Source organism: Dysidea avara, chromosome 2 (assembly GCF_963678975.1).
Source record: "Dysidea avara chromosome 2, odDysAvar1.4, whole genome shotgun sequence".
NCBI classification, from domain to species: domain Eukaryota; kingdom Metazoa; phylum Porifera; class Demospongiae; order Dictyoceratida; family Dysideidae; genus Dysidea; species Dysidea avara.
Window position 1 is genome coordinate 40,269,977 of NC_089273.1, and position 21,180 is coordinate 40,291,156.

The window sequence follows — 21,180 nt, forward strand, 5'->3', positions numbered from 1 at the left end:
TTGCGCTTCCAATTATTCTTTCTGGCAATTCTTTTTAAATTATTCCTGGAATATGTGCTAAACAAGCATATTAGTTAGAGTTTTACAGGAGGGGGGGGGCTCTTGACCCCCTTACAAAAATTTTTAGTATACCAAGATCGAGATACTTTAATAGGGCAGTCACTCTAATAAAGCAGTCACAGTATTAGAACAGTGTGTAGTGAGCTATTTAAGGATTTTTATGTACTTTATCAGCTATAAATTCGTGGTTGGTGAGGTGGGCAGCTATTGTCAGCTGGCTGTGACCCTTTTTTTTTGGTCTCACCTTATCAAGCCAGAGACAATGTAGTGCCTCATCCCCCCCTTTCCATAAGTATGGATCCGCCCCTGGATTGGTGTGGCAACACTCCAGGTGGTGCACACTGCACCCCTGGATGCAATCACTACTTATGTACCATGGATTTCATATGTGTGCGTACAAAAGATATACAATATTATCATAGCTATACACACCACCACCCTTCCACCACACCTAGCTCTATTGCCTACGTTTGCCCTATTTCATGTTAGATGGATTATTATTATTCCATAAAGGTGGATTTTTGTCCTATAAGATGTCTCAAGGATGATTTTTAAAGGCAGCATAAATTGGCGACTCACATCACTTTTAATGAGAACCCTACTTAAACAATACTACCATGCTGTTTGATAGCTAAACTAGTCTGTCACATATTACTTGTGAACATTCTAATCAATTAGTACATGTGTGACATTTTGTGATTTTTATGGAAGTGCAGTATCATCCATTGTGGATTGATAATGATGTTGTATAAGAAGAGCTACACAGAAGATGTGTTGTTAAGAATTTATTTCAAGCCTAATCTGTTTGCAATTACAGTGCACAAAATACAGGCTTGTTCTTGTACTAAAGAAATATTAAAGTTGAATGTTGATTGTATTATTTTAAAGGTGTAATATTTTCATAACCAAAAACCACAATCAGTTGTTGAATGTAAGTGTATAAAACGAACTCAGTAATCTCAACAAACGAATCAGATCAGACATTGTTTTAATAAATGGTTATTAATTTTTGGAAGGACTTCTGCTGTAAGCAGAAAGTCTTTAAACTCTTATACGAAGTTGATTCTCTCATTAAAGATGGTTCCCTTGAATGTAGCCAAAATGATAATAATTATGTAACCAACCATGCTCCTAGTTATTGAGGTTGACTACAGTATTTGCTGTAGTAAATATATAATGTGAGAAATCATGGTCATGTGAACGTCTTCTCTTTATGCTTTACATTACAACAATTACAACATTAACAGTTGTTTTCCACAGAGAGAAACATCGTATCTTGAAGCATGGAGATGTCTACTTGGTCAGGTATCCCAAAAGTGCAGATCATGTGCGTAAATAACATTGCTCTGTTCACAGTTATCAACTTTTCATTTTTAGAATCTGTATATTTGACAATGAAGTTTGTCCATAGTATTTACAGCATGCCTTCATCATTTAAATAGGTAGATCATGATTCTTAAAAGACTTTTCCATACAACACTAGGTTATATAGAAGTATTGAGTGCACTGTAGAGAAATATATCATACAGTACAATAGTACTGTATATAGTAAGCACCACAAAGGAGTAGGCATGGCTCATGATAAACATCACCCAAAAACCAGACCAGACGACGATGAGGCAGTATTGGTTAATTTGAAACAAACCTTCAGATCAATCTGAAATGCTTTCAACAAGTTGCTACGGAATTTTAAAAAAAAATTGTATTCAACAGAATTTTCTACTGACTGAGTAATTGAAGATAGCATAATGTTTGTCATATCAATCATATCAGTGAAATATAGAATGTAAATTATTTTTCAGAAATCTCTACTACCAGCAGTTTATCTGAATAATACATGTGCCCGTGTATTCTTTTATGTAAATCATGTAATAAATATATGCCATTAAGGATTAGCAACAATGGCTATCCTGTGTAATTATGCAGATGATGATTCTATAACTTTTCCATATATACAACACTAGGTTAGAAGTATTGAGTGTTTTGTAGAGAAATATATCATACAGTACAATAGTGCTGTATAGTAAGGACCATGAAGGATAGGCGTGTCCCAATAAATAATATCACCCAAAAATTAGCCTCAGTTTCCCCTGACGATGATGAGGCAGTATTGGTTAGGTGAAACTAAGCCCCAAAAAGCTTTCAGATTGACCCAAAGCGCTTTCAAAAAGTTGCTACGGAATTTAAAAAATAATTTATTTAACAGAATCTTCTACTGACTGACTGACTGATGCCTTCAGACAAGAATAACTTGAATAACAGCTAAGGCTACAGGCTTGATTTTTTCACTTTTTGACGTTGCTTTGGTCCGACAGGTGCCTTTTGGCATACTGCAGTACGTATAATGCATTTTTCATGGACTTACCAGTGTCCTTCTTTGTGTCCCATTCATCTTTGCATGCTGACAGTGAAAAGTGTAGATTTGGCGATAGTATGTGATGGGTTCCCTTTGTAATGGAAATCGTCTGTATTTGTCATAGTGGCTATTTTGATAGCAGAGGTGCTTTTTAAACAGTTCTTGATTCGTACTGCTGTGTAACGGGTTGAACATAGCTGACAACGAAGCATATTGGATACTTCACTTCTCAGATGATAATTTAACTAATGGGGCATTTGCTTGCAACAAATCTCCCTGTAGAGAGATCAGCTAGAAGAAGTTACCTTGTAGAGAGTTCAGCTTCAAACAAATCACCCTGTAGAAAGATCAGTTAGAAGAAGTCACCTTGTAGGGAGTTCATGCAACTATGGAAAGAGATAGTTCATCTAGAAGAAATCACCTTGTAGAGTTCAGCTACAAAGAAACCACAGAGTTCAGCTACAAACAAATCGTCCTGTAGAGAGATTAATAGAGGAAGTTACCCTGCAGAGAGTTCAGCTACAAAGAAACCATCATGCAAAGAGTTCAGCTGCAAGCAAATCACCTGTAGAGAGTTCAGCTACAAGCAAATCTCCCTGTAGAGAGATCAGCTAGAAGAAGTTTCCTTGTAGAGAGTTCAGCTTCAAACAAATCACCCTGTAGAAAGATCAGCTAGAAGAAGTCACCTTGTAGAGAGTTCAGTTACAAAGAAACCACCATGTAGAGAGCTCAGCTACAAACTAGTGACCTTGTAGAGACATCAGCTAGAAGAAGTTACCTTGTAGAGAGTTTTAAAGAGCTCAGCTGCAAACAAATCACCTATACAGAATTCAGCTACAAACAAATCACCCTGTAGAAAGATCAGCTAGAAGAAGTTACCTTGTAGAGAGTTCAGTTACAAAGAAACCACCATGTAGAGAATTCAGCTACAAACTAGTGACCCGTAAAGACATCAGCTAGAAGAAGTTACCTTAATTTGTAGAGAGTTCAGCTACAAAGAAACCATTCTGTAAATAGAGCTCAGCTGCAAACAAATCACCTATACAGAATTCAGCTACAAACAAATCACAATGTAGAGAGATCAGCTAGAAGAAGTTACCTTGTAGATCGTTCAGCTACATACAATTCACCCTGTAGAGAGAGCATCTAGAAGAAGCCACCTTGTAGAGTGTTCAGTTACAAAGAAACCACCATGGAGATTTCTGTAATCAATATAATATTATGTATTATACATATAATTTGTACATTTACTGATAAAATATTTAAAGTACATCTGCTTCATCTTTTCTTCTTCCTGTGGTAAAGAAAAAAAGCATAGGTTAAAAAAGTCCCAAAGCTGGCCTATGGGTATACAAATACAAAAAGAAAGGAAATGTAATCCAAAACAGCCAAGCTGTAAAAAAAGTGTGCGGCCCTCAGAAAGACTATGGTGAAAAAAGATGTGAAATCCAAGGTGGCGGCCCAGAAATGGCTGTGATGGTAGGTTAATGGTAAAATTTTTAATAACTACAATTCAGGTGAATTTTGTGCCAAGACCAAGCGGCACAAAAATTCACCTGAATTGTCGTTATTAAAATTTTTACCATTAACCTACCATCACAGCCATTTCTTGGCCACCACCTTGGATTTCACATCTTTTTCACCATAGCCTTTCTGAGGGCCGCACACTTTTTTTACAGCTTGACTGTTTTGGATTAGATAATAATATTAATGCAGCACAATAGCCTGATTGTTGAAGGTAAAACATTAATCATACTAAGAAATAATAATGGTACTAAGATAAATTTATATCATTAGATGCAGAATTTTCTAGAGAATAACATCAAAATTCCTCTAAAATCCTATTTGGGGAAAAATGATATGGACATTTGAAGTGTTAGGCTAATAATTACATTAATATGCTTTTGAGCAATCAAGTTTACATTGGTCAAAATAAACATCATTCCAGCATGGATTGTAACAGTCATGTGTAAACACCACTAGCTATTCCAGTAGAACTTATTGCATGGTCTGCTAACATAAAGGACATCAGATAACGATGTGCTTAAATTGGTTACCTGTTGGCTAGATTGACAATCAAATAACAATACACCTGGTAATTACCTTCTGTGTGGTTCGTAGGATATGCTTTTTTAACTGTTTGATTGTTTAGGTTTTCTATCATAAAACTAGTGACACCTTTAAATTGTATTTAGGCATAGATTTTTGCGAGTAGTTTGTCAATAGGATATAGTGTACAAGGAATGGTTCACTCTTATAATAGATGTAGTCAATGTGATCAAAAGACTACAATGCCTATAGTATGAATGAAGAAAATAACTGCCAGTTATGTTAAATCCACCAGAGTATGGAACAATCAAGGAGGTAAAGTGATAGAAGAAAAGTGACTAAATTGATTACGTAGTAGAAGAACTTTTCTCATCTATTTGAAGAGTAACATTACAAATGCACTTTCTCTCAAAGTAGTGTATATCTAATCCAAAAGAGTCAAGCTGTAAAAAAACAGTATGGCCCCCAAAATGAATATAGTGAAAATAATGTGAAAAACAAGGAGGCAGCCAAGAAATGGCTGTGATGGTAGATATATTGTAAAAATTTTTGTAACTAAAATTCATATGAATTTGGGGCACTCTTACTGTAGCCTTGGATGAGGCAACACAAATTCGTCTGAATTTAAATTTTTGCTAGCATCACAGCCATTTTTTGGCCACCACCTTTGATTTCACATTTTTATCACCCTGGCTTGTTTGGAAGCTGCGCCCTTTTTACAGCTTGGCTGTTTATGATTAGATTTCAGTTACACTTCTGCAAATTAGTGAGTGTTGTATATCTCACATACTAGAATCAAATCAAGAAAAATATTGTATAACACACAGTAATAATATAGTGTCAGGAGAGAGTATTTCATCACTGTGTACGTTTATAGTGTGTAGCTAGAGCCTGGTCACCTGTCCAACTTCTAGGTCTGCATTAAATATGCCAGCATAATAAAAAGCATGATGCCTGCATTATAATTATGTGTATATTTCAAACCATGGAGCTTAATTCCGAAACAAATACATCAATATTCCTAATAGAGCAGTCTGGAAGAACTGCAATAGACCATTCAAATGTATTTCACTTAGCTCTTTTGATTGGTACACTGTTCTATTATGCAACAATATTGAAACCTTCAATTGAGTTTTCCCAGAACTTTTGCATGTGCCCAAAACGTAGGTTTTACAAAATCTGGTCACATTTGTCTCTCAGTAAAATTCTGCATGGAACAACCAATGTAATAGCTAGCTAGCTACACAGCCCAGAGTTTGGTATATCCAAGGAGGTCTCGTGATTTGGTAATGAGTTTAATAAGTGCAAGGGGTCTTTGGATGTAACCTCATCTGCCATCCGCTGATTGATTTGAACATTTAATTTAAATGCTTCAAATTCATGATTTTACAAACTATTTATTATGCTTGGTTCTCTTTTACATCCTAAAATTATGGTTTTATGGCTACCATTTACCAACTATTCAATATGAAAGACTGCTCTATTAGAGAGTTTTGAAATGGCCTTGTTATAACCCACAAAATAGTTGTACTGAGAGCTAATTGATGTGTGCAGGGATCTTTATTGGTCAAATAGTAGCTTATTTAGCTAATGAAATCCATACACAAAGTGCAAAAATAATTATTATATTATGTGACATTTTGTCTGGACAATTTCACCACTGTTACCTTAAACAACATTCATAGTCACAATGAATTTGTGGCCTGACTTTGGAAAATCAGTTTAATGTCACATTTCAAATACATTAAAATCTACAATTATTTGTGTCACCACTAAAGCACTCATGCACCTAGTGAAATATTTCACTTTTTTTTGTAATTCAGGGTATAAACTAGCTACTGGTCTAATCACTGTAAAGGCTGAATGTAAGTTTGTAATGCCTAATTTAATCATAATCTTAATCCAATATTCCTGTTGTAAAATGTGACATTTAGGATGATTTTCCAAAATCCAGTCACATTATTAGATACAGTGCTGCTAATAATACTCTGACTGCCAAAGTGTACAATTATTCTTTGAAGGATTGCTGTGCACTGTATCAAGAATAAAAAAAAATGGGAGACTGCTTTATTGGAGTATCTCTAAATAATTGTATTCATATATCAACAGCAGTTATACTTACAATCACTGTACTCTAATAGAGAATTCACCAAATTCATTATTATTTTTTGAAGCCATTAATATTGATGTAGATAAAAACAAAAACAATGACAACACCTCAGTCACATGGGACTGCATAAGGCCTAAAACACAGCAGGCATGGCAAGGATATACAAAAAGGAATACAGTAAAATAATTTGCTCAATTTACATTATTACGGGCAAAAAAATATTCTCTGAGATGAACTGATGGCAATGGCTACTGCTTTATGAAATGCTCTTTTGCACGGCTTGTTCATAATAGCTTTCATAGCACTGATATTTCCTTACGAAAGTGGCCAAGACAGCCAATTTCCACTGTGTGGTACTCACATAAAAACTTAGTTCAGCAACAATCTGAACGTATTCTGGCTTTTGTGTTTTATGATTGTGTGCAGCAGTAAGGTTGGCAATGGAATTAAAAGGACAGGTCAAGAAGGGAAATAGGTTTTAATTCCTCATTGCAAACAACATTATCTGGTCAATATGATGACACTAGTATGGTGGGTGGAATGGTGGCAGTTGGAACATCTGACGCACGCTTGCCATCCACATCAGCATAATATTCTAACATCAAGGATCGCAGCTTGTAGTTCAGATATTAAACATGTCAGTACAGCATCGATCATGTCGATAGTTATGCTCAGATATTGCACAGTGATCAAAATACCACACAAAAAACTCAAGATAGCTAGATAGTAGCTACTACATAAAATTCAGGTTACTGTATAGCTCTATAGCCATTTTAAAACTGTATCTCATTATGATTGTTCTATTAGAAAGTTTGACTGCTGTATTAGAGTATCTCTATCCCAAAACATACACTTGCTCTTCAAACCCACCTCTGAGGGATGAGGGATAAGGGATCAATGTAAATTTTCTATTACTACCCTACCCTGTTCCCATTTATTTGTCTTGAAAGTTCCTTCTGCCAGACCACAAAATAAAATTTCTCCTTAAATACAGCCAGCCCTGCAGCCCACACTCATTAATGACTAATCTGTAGGCTTAAAATGATAATAACAACAACACGGATAACTCAACATAATAGCTATAAGTTTGCTTATTAAGCTTGAGCTGAACAATGTAGCTAAGGCATGTTCAGTACTCGATTCAGCCATGACACGGCCATTATAGGTATAGCCAGCTACAATTAATAGCAACTCAGCTGTTGCTCCAATTTTTTTTTTCAAATAGCCCCAGTCCCCCAGACAACATACTCACTGCAATGATTGATCATGATGATTTAAACTTATTTACTAATAACTTACAAACATTACTATAGACTCTTAAATCATTGTAGCTAGCAAATACTTGTAAATCTTTGTAAATTCTTTTTTATCCTGGGCACATCAGCGGAGGATAATGGTAAAACCAGGAACAGAGAAATATGAAACGGGAAACCAGAAATGGAGAAATGGGTGGAAATGCAATTCTTTCACTGCAGAACAACCTTCATTTGTAATTGTAGCAGAGCACAGATTATTCATGACTTTCAGTGGTGGCCGAAGAAGCGGTGACTGCTGTATTAGAGTGTTTAGCAACTAAATTGCTAAAAAATCGTAAGATAAGCATACAACTGTACTAACAGAATGGCAATTGTATAATGTCTTGGTACAATATCAAATCTATCAATTAGATAGAGTCCAGAGGAGCGCAGCGGGTCTATTTCGTTATGAATGACTTTTCTCGATTCAGCAGCATGCTGGACCACCTATATCCTGACCAACTTTAGAGCAAAAGAAGAAAATGTCTTAAACTACTTATGCTCTTTAAATTGATTCACGGTCTTGTTGAATTCTCATCAATCACTCTAACTCCCTTAACCTCATGTACTTGTGGTCACTCTCGTCGTTGCTATCAGTCCACCAATAGAACTGAAACATATTTACATTCTTTCTTGAGCAGCAAATATATGGAATGATCAACCTCAATCACTAATGATGTTGATGATTTTATGCAAGAACTTGAACTCTACATATACCCCTCGCACTCTCTGTATGATTATCTGTGTTTGTAAACTCTTTTAGACAGTAATTATTAAATTTCTGCTGGTGGATAATGCATATCACCCTGGCGGTATCCTCAGTAGTATCAGTGGCTTAAGTTGAAGTGACTGCTCTGTCACAGTGTGATCAGAGTATTATTACAAGTTTAATGACTGCTCTATCATAGTATGATCAGAGTATTATTACAGGTTTAATGTGATTACAAGCTTCTGAGAATTTTTTAATACAGTGGTATGCATGCCAGCTTGGATATAAGTCTTAATGTCATAATAGTGGTAGTGCATTTAATTTGCTAGCTGACTATAACTATAATCTAGCCACTGATATCGCCATGATGATCTGCATTACTATGATCCACCATCAATAATTTGACCCAAGGTATTATACAATATGACGTTCTTTTAGTAGTGTCATTTACCGAGCCAACATCGCTACCTACTAAGGCAAATGTTGGTTCATGGTTATATGCACAATGTTGCCATCGTTGGCCATTCAGACCTATACTGCTGCCACTAGGGTAAATATAGGTCCGCCCAACTGGGTACGCTCAGTAGGAAGAGCCAGCTTAGGATAAAGTCAGCTTCATATCCATAGGTATCAAATCCTTTTTAAAATGACAAACTGGTACATTGCACTGATAAAGCCTCTTCATTTGCTGCATACGCAGCACCTCCATTCTCTATAGAGAGAGTGTGATAGTGCAAGGTCCCACTTAGGATGACTGCTTAATAGGTATAGTATAGGTTTCAGCAGCAAGAATTTGGACGGTCATTTGCTGACCCCGCTCCAACCTTCTTGCCTGCCCAAGTATTTGTCGCTTGATTTGTATTATTACTCTTGGCCTGTAAAAGTCAGAACAATTGAAATAAATTAGGTCTTCCCCAAAGCAGTCGGGGCCTTGCACACCTACCAACTCACCACAATCAACTTTAGATCGTGGTAGAGCCAAATGATCTCAGAAGACAACCAAAGCTACATACAGACTGGGGAAGGGTTAGACTACTACTAAAGACAGCTGTTCCCGGTAAAGGTTAGTGACAACATTAACTATAATAGTTCTATTTCTACAAGTTCAGAGTAGTATACAATACAAGATAACATAGTTTAAAGTAGCTACTAAATATGAAAAGTGTGTATGCATGATTATTAGTGTCATTGTTATTGATCACACTGTATACATCAGTCTTCTATCTGATCCATCACCTCCAGGAAAGAATCCCGGTAGTGAGTAGCATCATCACTTGTGTTTGAAGGACTGTTATAAACAACAACATAATACACACTGGAAACTGACTACTATTGTTTATAGTACAATTGTAACATATAGGTAAGCCATATAGTAACATTATAAACAATAAACACATACTACCTCATATGTGATGTAGTTATAATACAGTACTTGATAAAATAATTATAGTACAGAACACAACATGATTATTGTACATTTGTGACTGGATCTACGAAAACCGTTCTTATCGCCCAAGACAGGAAGTTTGATTTTTTCACACAAACACAAAGCTTAATGAATGCACTATCAAGTTTCACTGCCACAGTCTACCAGAGTAAAGTGGTCTGCTTTTGCTGGCTGCTTTTCTAGAGCACAGTAGCGAGCCGTACGAGTGGTCTGGGGTCTTGATGGAGCCCTGGCCAACCAGGAGATGGCTGTGTGTGGCTGTACAGCTCTGTGGTGTTGGACAATGACCTGTGCTGTAAATTTCCTTTCATTTTAGCCAGTTCTGAGCCCTGAATGGCCTATAACTTGGCCTAATTCATCCCAGCACGCAGTTATATGCTTATGATTTTTTAGCAATTGAGTTGCAAAACACTCTAATACAGCGGTCACTGTTACGTTGGCTACTGAAGTCGTGAGAAAATCTGTGCTCTGCAACCCCTTCCATTTACAAAATTAATGAAGAGTGTTCAGCAGCGAAGGAATTTCATTTCCACCCATTTCTCCATTTCTGGTTTCCCGTTTTCTATTTCTCCGTTCCTGGTTTTACCACTACCCATCAGCGGAGCTGCCTGCCCAGTAATAATAAATAAATAAATAAACTGATAAACAAGCAATGAGTTTCTTAACTGCATCTCAGTTAGTTGCCATTATTCGTTTGTCACTTAATCGGTATTTGTCTTTGCTTTAATACTGGAGTATGAAGATACACAATCATGCACTAATCCATGGCCACACGTGACGCCAATAAATTCGTGCAACTATAGTACACGTGCTGCTACACGTGGTAACGGAAGAGTCGTCTTACTAGTCTTGAAGTGGCTAATGTTTTGTAATTATGATTAATATCTGTGCGTTACAATCTTTTGTAGATTTCTGCACAGTACTTATATAATATATAATAATAAGTGTTCAGAATAGCAGGACAGGTGTATCAAACTAGTGAAGTAAGTCTGTGTATCGTAATTCAGTATGCGTTGTTCAAGAATTTTAATCTACTGAATATAGCTGCGGGGGTGGGATTAAAACTGTGACGGGGATAGTCTCGCGGCGCCCTACCCTAATACTGAGGATTTTCTGTCCGTTCGAACATTGCGTACTGTGTATCGCGTACAGCCGTATTACGTACTGAATTATTATCCATGTGAAGTAAGTCAAACACGCAGTACGCAATGTTCGAACGGACAGAAAATCCTCAGTAGAGGGTCTGGTGAAACTGCGTACAAAAAGTTTGGCGCTGCCGGAATGTTGGAAGCTCCAATCAGATCGTTCCATTTCAAATTGATTATGTAATGCGTACATTTCAAAAGATTCGCGGCTTACAGTTAATTACATCCGGTGACTCTGGCGCTTAAACTCATTGAGAAAACAGCCATACAATTCTGTTGGGTTCGTTTTAATGTTGAATAAATAAAGTAGCGCTATTAGTTTGGTGATGCTGTAAGCAGATCTGGTTGAATGGATGTTCAGTGTGACGTAAAAAGTGCACTTACGTAACACGTAAAACGTCATCCAATAAACATTCCAGAGCTCAAACTTTTTGTACACAGTTTCACCAGACCCTCTTTTTAAGGTCGGGCGCCGCGAGACTATGACGGGGACCAAGAAGGGACAGGGGAGGGAAACAGTGAAAGTAGATACTAGGGATAGGGGAAATAAAGGGCTACAGCCAGGACTCTACTAGCTACAAACAGAGTGACAGTGGATAGATAAGACCATAGATACTACACACGCCAGGAATTGGAAACTGGTTGTTTATGACACCTCTATCTGCACCCCTGTTGACACCTTTCTACAGGAAATAAATATATATTCTGCCATGTTATCTTCCCACTGCCGATGCTGTAGCCACAATTGCAAAGCAGTAACAGTAAAAGAAACTTCCAAGGAAACACCAAAGTGGTTGTGAACAACGTAATTCCTGCACGCTCTTCTGAAACAGTAATATGCGACCATCTCAGAAAACCTGTCTACTTCACACAACCTACGAATTTTTAATTTTTATTTCTCAGCATTAGGCCACTTTAACTAAATCTTATGTTTCTCGGGCGAAATTCAGCCAAATAAAGGTTGGTAGGTTGGTAAAATAAAAATAGGCTATTTTGCCAGCTGAAGAGTGATATTGCGAGTCAAACGGTAGCTAAGCTACATTATGGTTGCTGTATCACTTGTGAGTAGGCAGCTATATGTTGAGATAATTAGTGTTACTTACTTTTTGAGAGCTTAAAGATAAATTTTTAATTCCTTCGTGGCGTTATCACTCTTTGCAAGGTGATCATGTGATTAACATAATTATTTTATGCTGAAAAATATAGGGTCGGTCGGGCCCGAGAAACAAAAGATTTAGTTGAAGTGGCCTTATCTGCATTGTCCAAGGAATGGTTCACCAAAGTTTCAGCTCTCTGTGGTGAGTAGTTTTAGAATTACAGCGCTAGAAGTAGGAAGAACAAGGAAATCGATTTGTACAGTGACTATATTAAAAATAAACTACAGGCACTTGCATTCGCAGCCATAACTTCCATTTGGATTAGTCTACAAAGTCGGAATTTGGTTTAGAATGTTCACCATGGATTGGCAGATCAACTAAGGTATAGTTTAAGCCCTGCAGTCACTTGCGCATAGATGTATAATAGCGGTTTTGTTCAAGAAACGGCAATAATTTTGTTTACCTCTACAGCATCGTAAACAAACGCATGTGACATGCAAACTATTGGGAATACAGAAATGAAACAAAGATTTTTGAACTCCCCATGAGTAGGCAAATAAGATGGTGTATAGTCTTAATTTATTTGAGTCTTCATTCTTCGAGTACTGGCCTGATAAAAACTTGTGTATTATTTCTCTTGTAGCATGCGTAATTTTACGGATTATTTTTAAATTTCGATTTTCTCAATATGCATGCTTGTGCAAACTAGATGGGTTTTTGCTGAGATGGTCAGATATTTTATGCAGTTGACATGTGTAGTGACTAGAATTTTTTGTTTTCAAGGCTTTAGTTGAGTTTCAAACTGTGCTGGTTTGATTAACTGATGTCTTATCTATCAGGAAATTAAGCAATAACTTTCACATGACATTGATTCGTGACACTCGAGCTAGCAAAAGAAGAAGACCTGGGCGGAATGCAAAAGCTGAAAAACGCCTTTGTGATCAAGGAAGCTTTTTACAATTATGCTGGTTCGATGTGTCATACCAAATTACCTGCACTGTGTAAAATTGGCTTTGTAGAAACCACCATTTGAGACTTAGAGCTAGCAAAAGTTTGAGAGCAGCCACAGAATTAATTGTCCTTAGTGTCCTGTCTGACATTGAAGAAAGGCGAACAGTGATGGTTCTAGGGATGCGCTGATTTTGTCGGCAAAATTTTTGGAACGATACGTTGGTAAAAGCAAAGAGCACAATGCTGGAAAAATAGGTGGAAAATTGGAAAAATGGGCACCGAGGAATGGCAACTTAGTACATTTTGTATGAAAAAGATTGAAATACACTCTAATAGAACAGTCGTGCATAGTATTAGGGCAACATGTGCTCATAGGAAAGATCGAGATGCTCTAATAGAGCAGTCACTCTGTACAAAATATTCTAATGGAGCAGTCACACATACTTGTACGCTTGAGATACTGCAATTAATTTTTACTGATACTCAGCAAAATAGAAAAATTTCAAGTAAAATATTAAGCAACATAGGTAAGAAATAGAAGAATTGTTGGAAAGAAAAATAGGTTGAAAATAAAAGCAAAATAAGCTCATCCCTAGATGGTTTACCAAAAGAAATGAATTTTAACTTTATACTACTCAATAAGAGTTGTATTACAGAAGTTAAAGAAAGTTCTTCTGAGTTATCACCAACCAACTGGAGGTTGACAATTTTTTGTATGGGGAGTATACGTAGTTTCCAATTCCAGGAGGTGTAGTATCTATGATAAGACCGACTTTAAGAATGGTTTCTGAGTGGTTTCCAAAAACTGGTCAAGCAACATCAAGATACCCTAATAGAACAGTAACTCTAATAGAGCAGTCACACTAACCCTAATGCACAATAATAATAGTGAGTCTAATTGTAATGCATCCCAAGGATCATTCCCCAGACCATTGGACCACCCAATGAAAAGTTGACTTTTCGCAGTAGAACGGGACCTTTTTTTCATAGGGATTTATTGGACAGCAGTATTTGGATCTTTCAGCCTTGTTTATATATAATTTACATTTATAAGTAACAAGTAATCTTTGATAACTCGTTTTCAATGCAGTCTTATGTAATGCAAGGTCTTAAATACACAGTAATGATTATGCAGCATGTCTTAGCGTGCATGAGACAATGCATCCAGTGAATTCAAATCTATAGGGTTCTGGGGAATGATCCTTGGGTAGCATAAAAATAAGACTCCTTATTATCATTTTGCATTAGAATTAGGGTGACTATTCTATTAGGGTGACTATTCTATTAGAGTGACTGTTCTATTAGGGAACCTTGATCTTGTTTTACCAGTTTCAGGAAACCACTCAGAAACCAAGTCTTATCCATCCACTGTCACTCTGCATGTTGTTAATAGGGAGTCCTGACTTTGGCTTTCATTTCCCTGTCCCTAGTATCCACTACAACTGTTTCCGTCCCCTGTTCCTGTCCTGGGTTTTACCCCAACTCAATTTCTCCTAACCAGTTACAGCTGAAAACGTGCAAGGTTAAAGTAACCATTAATCAGAACCATGGCTCAACCATAACTCTGTATGCTCGCTTATTTCAATTATTGGACAATATATAGTCCAATGAATGGTCAATGCCTCGTGCTGAAATTTCACAGAAATGTTTTTAAAAATCCTTATATTTATGAAGATCTAACCAAGATCCATGCAAAATTTCAACATGTCAGATCATGTAATGTATGAGCTACATTTTTTTTGTTGTGAAAATGATTCCTTCACTAGCACACAATAGTGATTTTAAGGACTGTACAAAAGTAAATAATGGAACAACCAGCTACCAACCAATCGTAAGTCTTGATCATTTGTTGCTTCTAGATGCTTTGTAGGGAAAGCATGGTGGCATCAGCGTTGAAACCGGGTCGGGTCAACTGGGTCACATTTTTTCCGGGTCATCCGGTTTACAAATTATCTGGGTCTGACCCAGATTGGATCACGTGAGAAACAAAATTGTTTGTTTGATGATGTGGAACTTATAAACGCTAGTCCTAGCGTATCTCTTTCATGCCACTTATTGCATTACAAACATATGCTCAGCCACGCCCAATTAATAGTAAGTGCAGTCTGTAGCACAAAACTGTGTCCGTTGCTGTTTGCAAGCTTACATGGAGCCATGCCCACTAATCAATTATTGTACGAGTTGTATATAGTCTAGTCTTGCAGCAGGATAAGTACTTTTGTGAGCTACACTTACTTCAATATATCGGGGAAATTGTAATACTAGGTATGCACAAAGCCACACCCAATTGTTGTCTGTAAACTCACGGTAGTTATGTGGAACTATAACTCACTGACTGATTTTAAAATATAAACTTACCGATCACATAACTACTCGTTTACTTAACACGAATTGATCGCTCAAGACTACCCAAAACATAGCTTTTATAGTACCCCTCAACTTTAATTAATCCGGGTCAGTGGGTCATCCGGGTCAGCAGTAGTGACCCGGTTTCAATACTGGGTGGCATGCTTGAACTCTGGTTGTAGAGATGAGTATCAGTCTTCTCAACAGTTCTGTTGGTTAGATGGTCACAAAAAAGTGGCGTGGTAGACAGATAGTGTATTGTGTTTGTTAAAGGTTGTAATTCTACTGATAAAGGAATGGACAAAAGTTAACAGTTCATGTAACTTCCTTACTGTAGATTTGGGACTGTGTTAAAAGTGAGTTCAGCCATGCACCATCAATGGTGCTTTATCTTAGTCAATTTGAAAGCCCATGACAGTCTACCGTTAATTTCTACTTCGTCACCAAACAATGAAATAAACAAGCCAAGCCATGATTAAGGCCAGAGGTCACTGAAGTATCTACAGAAAAATAGTACGGCTAGTGTTGAACTTGGGAGTTGAACTGGCGTAACCTAACATGACACGGCGGCTGTAATGAAGGTAAAGATAGGTAAGACTGCAGTGCAGAATTGTATTCATTAGGTTAACACCCGTCTGATAATAATATGCGTTTCTGCTAATTCAGTCAATCTTACAAATGGTTGCCTACGCTACTCTGAAACACAGTGAAAGCTGAGATTGTTAAAACTTATAAACCATCAGATTTGCCTGTTAATACTAGTGTACTGACTTTTTAATTAGTGCTGGCTGAATTTCATGAAGAACGTTTTAATGGATAGTAAGAAGCAATCTTTGGTTTGTGGTTGTGCAGTAAAGGGCACGTGAGTTATGGGCAGCGCTTATTTATAAATGAGGTAGAAATGAAGTTTGCCATTGTCATCTGCCTTGTTTGTGTACACAGAGGAACATAGGAAAAGCAGTATATACTTTGATGGATTTTGGTGAACAGATTGAACCAAGTTCTATTTTGTAGCTTGTTTCAGTTATGAGTTATGATCAATTAATTATCCACTTGTAATATTTTATTCCATCAGTCGCTGCAGGCGAAAATCAGTCTTAATGTCACATTTTATATTTATGATTAAAATAAGACATTGCAAACTTCTACTCAGCTTTACAGTGATTTACAGTGATTACCTCAGTAGTCAGTACCCTGAGTTACAAGAAATTCTGTGAAATATATTTACAGGTACATAAATGCTTTAGAGGTGATTCATATAAGTGCAGATTTCTATGTATTTCATGTGTGACATTAACATTGATTTGCAAAATCTGATCACGTATTATAGTTGTTGTATAAATTGAATTTATTGTTTTTCCAATACTCTAGTACTATAATTCTAAGACTATTCAACATAAGTAAAAATCAAAAGTTAGCTTTGTTTCTATAGATAGCAAGTGGAATTTGAGGAATGTGCAAAAGAAGATTTTGGTTTGCATAATTATTATGGTCTTAAGGTCATTGGGAAAATGAATAACAAGCAGTCTTTGCCAGTACTCTTTGTATATGCGTAGTAACAGAGGTGTAGTACTGTATTACAAAGCAATCCACCTAAGAAATTGGATGTGAAGTTTTAGTCCAAGTTCCTCACTGATATGTTGTTATGTTTACTGCTGCTGCTGAGTACTAAAATGTTATAATTTAATGACTGCCACACGTGTGTATGGGAAAATGCAGCAGGTGGGAGTATGTCAAGAGGTAATACAACACAAGGTGAATGCTGTATTACCCTTGATACATCCCCCAAGTGCTATATTTGTCATACATATACACAAGTGCTTTATGTGTTATATGTACTTTCTTGGCTGAAACATTCATCTCAATTGCCCCAACTACTTCAATTTTTAGTGATCAGTCACTCCTCCATGCATTATCTATAGTGTATGAAATAATTTCGAGCATTGTTTGCTTTACTACAAATGCTGTACCCAGTGTAAGTAACTATAGGTGTTGTCTCTATCAAAACTAAAAACCACAATCAATCCCTGTGGACTTTTGTATATAAGAAACTGAGTAATCTCAACAGTTACTTATTTTTGTTTTCTCGAACACAGTTATCCTATAATTTTTGGCAAGGCTTTGACTAAAGAGCAAAGTCTTGAATCATCAAAAATACAAGCTAGTGGTCATTGATGCAATGAAAGTGCTTAAAGAATGGAGACCATCACCTGATGTGCGAATTGTATTACATCATACCTTATCCATGGCGATTTGCCTTTATTTTGGCTAAAGTTAGGGAATAAACTCGCACTTCTGGTGAAAATCATCCTTGTTTATGAAAAAATCGCTAAGTACACAATATTGATATTTTGAATGTTGGAGGATGAGAGCTCAACTTTGTTGATATAGTGAGAATAATAGTATCACAGGCTGGGGCAAGAAATTGTGTCTGGACCTGCAAAAAAACCTGTCTTGTAGCCTTTCTAAAAAGCTGACTATGCCAAAGCATAACCTACGCATAAGTTCAATCACAAAAAAATAGCCAAGTTGTATAATGGATGTAGCCTTCAAAAACCTGGATGAAAAAAGTTGTGAAATCAAAAGTGGTGATATCCAATGATGTTAATAGCTATGTAAAAACTACTGTGTTAATAGGCTTGGTTTTTGGTGGTTCTAAAGTGTTTGTTTTTTTCTTCTTTTTTCACCTACGTATATCACTACAACACACAGAGGTTTGAAAGTAGTATGGTTACTTTACTGCTCAAGTGAGGTATCATTTTATAACCAAAAACCACAATCAGTTGTGGAGTATACATGTATATAAGGAACTCAGCAAAACTTAAACAGTCCTCTACAAATAAGTACCTATAATTTTTGGAAAGACTTTGCTAAAAGTTAAAAGTCTCTTAGAAAGTAAATAGTAGTAAAATAGTATTAAAAAGTAGTTTGCTTGATCTCTTAGAAAGTAAATTCTTAGCAATAATGTCTCCCTGAAATCTGGACAACATGTAGCTAACATATCAGACTTTTGTACTTTGTAGGATGTTAAGTCTTGACTAATTCAAAGGTAGATGGATAATGAGCAGTTAGTTGCCTTTTTTGAATCGTTATCTAAACCCTGTATGTGATAGTTTTGAGAAATCATCCATCTATTTTGAATTGTGGACAGTTTGTGGGCAAATTTTTGGGGCGAGTATGAGTGAGCCCCACACTAGGCAAAAAGTGGTACATGCAAGCATCAAATGCATGTATGGACAATGTCTGGTAACAAATACGACGTTAACTGGTCCTATCAAACCTTACACGATAATTTACGCTATGTATTGTACAAACAAAGTAAACTGGTCCTATCAAAAATAACGTGATCAATTACATTATACAATCCTTACACTACTTGTGCTATAAAACTAAAATTCTCAGTAGACTTACCAGCTCTTCACCACTTTGACGTGGTAGATAACACTACTAGCCCCAGACAATACAATTTCCAGCACCACCACACAATAATGCTCCAACTACTGTATGGGCTAGTGTTATCAAATATGAGTTGACCCTAGCAAACATCCAAATATGGGTGTATCTTATGAAACTTCCAAATATGGGTTTGTCCTTTCAAATATTAAAAAAATGCTGAGATGTGGGTAACTCTGTGTGGGAAAATGGAGATTACATATTTTAAAACTAAGACATTGTTGAACATGATAGCAGCATCAGGCATTCGATTGTGGTGGACAATAGTAGAAATAGATGTGTCTTAATATGATTACTTGCACTATGCACATGTGCAGATGCAACATGTGCTCAACAAGTGGCAGTGGTCAATGTGTGTACCATTGACCAGTATTACTAATTGTTTGTTGATTCCAAGAATGGCCTTAGCTCGGTTGTGTCAGTGATGCTGGTTGGAGTTTGCTATCTGCCGGGTGCCATTGAGATGATAATTGAGCGCGACGTTAACAGTCAAGTTGAGCTGATAGAATTTGTTGTGCTTCTCAATGAGTTTGTTCCTTTTCAGAATATCTGTTGATGTGTGCAAAATATTATTGTAAGTGGTCATAGGAGTTATTGGCGTATTAATTAGCGGTCTGGTACTCTGATTTGGATTCTCTACATCTGTTTCAGGTGTTTTCTTTTGTAGTAGCTTCACCTTGTTTAGTGATTGTGGCAGTCAGAGAAGTTCTAGAAAGTTACTGACTAGCTTGTGGTCTCTGGATACCTTATTTTTACAAGGTCATGCAAAGCCTTCAATGGTCAACATCACTACTACTACTACTGTACTTTTTGTTAAAGAATTCACATGTACATTTGTTCAGTAACACATTGTGTGACGAGTAATACATTTAAGATATACAAAAATAATTTGCAAGTGGAGATTGTTCCGAGTAATACTGCCTTCTGAAGGTTACAAAATAGTAAGCTATTCTGCTACTATTACTGCTACTGCTGCTGCTACTGCTACTGCTACTAAACTATGAAAATTATTTATAGAGGCGCTTAATACAGTTGATTGCTGGAAAATGCAGTTTTGTGGGATTTTGTAATACAGTGCAACATTTGACATAAAACATGATTATGTTGATTAATTTTGGAACCCCACAACTGCTCCTAATAGTGATTCTTTCACAAGTGCTTACAGTACTAGCCTTGAAGGCTGTAACTAGTGATTTATTTGTTGATGGCTATAAAGTTAGACTCAAGACAAGTTACTAGCCTACAACTATAAATGACACAAGCAAGGTGTAGTTCATTCACAAAAAAAACTGTTTTGTCGTAGTGTCTTGGCCTCAAAGGCACTCCCTATACACTATCTCTCTTTGTTGTTACTGCAACTCTGTCTCAAGTGCTGTCTGGGCCCAAAAATGCAACCAATTACGAGGCTGACCACTATGGACCTTTAAAGAAAGAAGCAGTGCGCTATGTTCGTTACAATTTCTGGATGTATTATCCATTATATATTACTCGTTACTTCATCATGTAACACTCAGATCAAAGGAGCTTTCTGGACTACATTTCGTATATAGCCCTAGCTGGGGTACATACGAAATGTAGCTGGGCCGCAACTACGCAGTGATAATATAGACGTTGAGGTCTAAATCAATTGTGGGGCTCGATTAATACTCACGTGATTAGGATGCACGGCTTGGATTTCACCCTGACAACCACTCAGAGGAGAGCATTTTGTTATCCTCACCATCTTACGAATTGAAAACATTGAGCTAAATGAAAACTAGTGCTATAGCTTATTCATCAATGTATTCCGCACATATTCAAATATGTACATGCCCCCACTACGAAGCTACCACTCTGCACAAAGTAATGACTCTACAAGCAAGCTTACTTGTCTAGGCCTTTAGTGAAAACTTTGTACTTTTTCCATAAATGATTCAATAGCAATTTAAACATTAAACTCGCGTAATTGAAATTCTCTGTGATATTTCTAGGATGTGTCAGTTATCATAACCAAACGTAACCAGAATGCACTAGCTACTGACCCATTATCAAAAATTTTAGATATGAATATATAATACATCTAGTTGCTGCAATTGTATTGGCTTGGGTGATTGATCGCCCTGTCAGTCTAATAAGTGTTACATACCATAAAGTCAGGTTGTTAAGCATATGTGCTTATAATT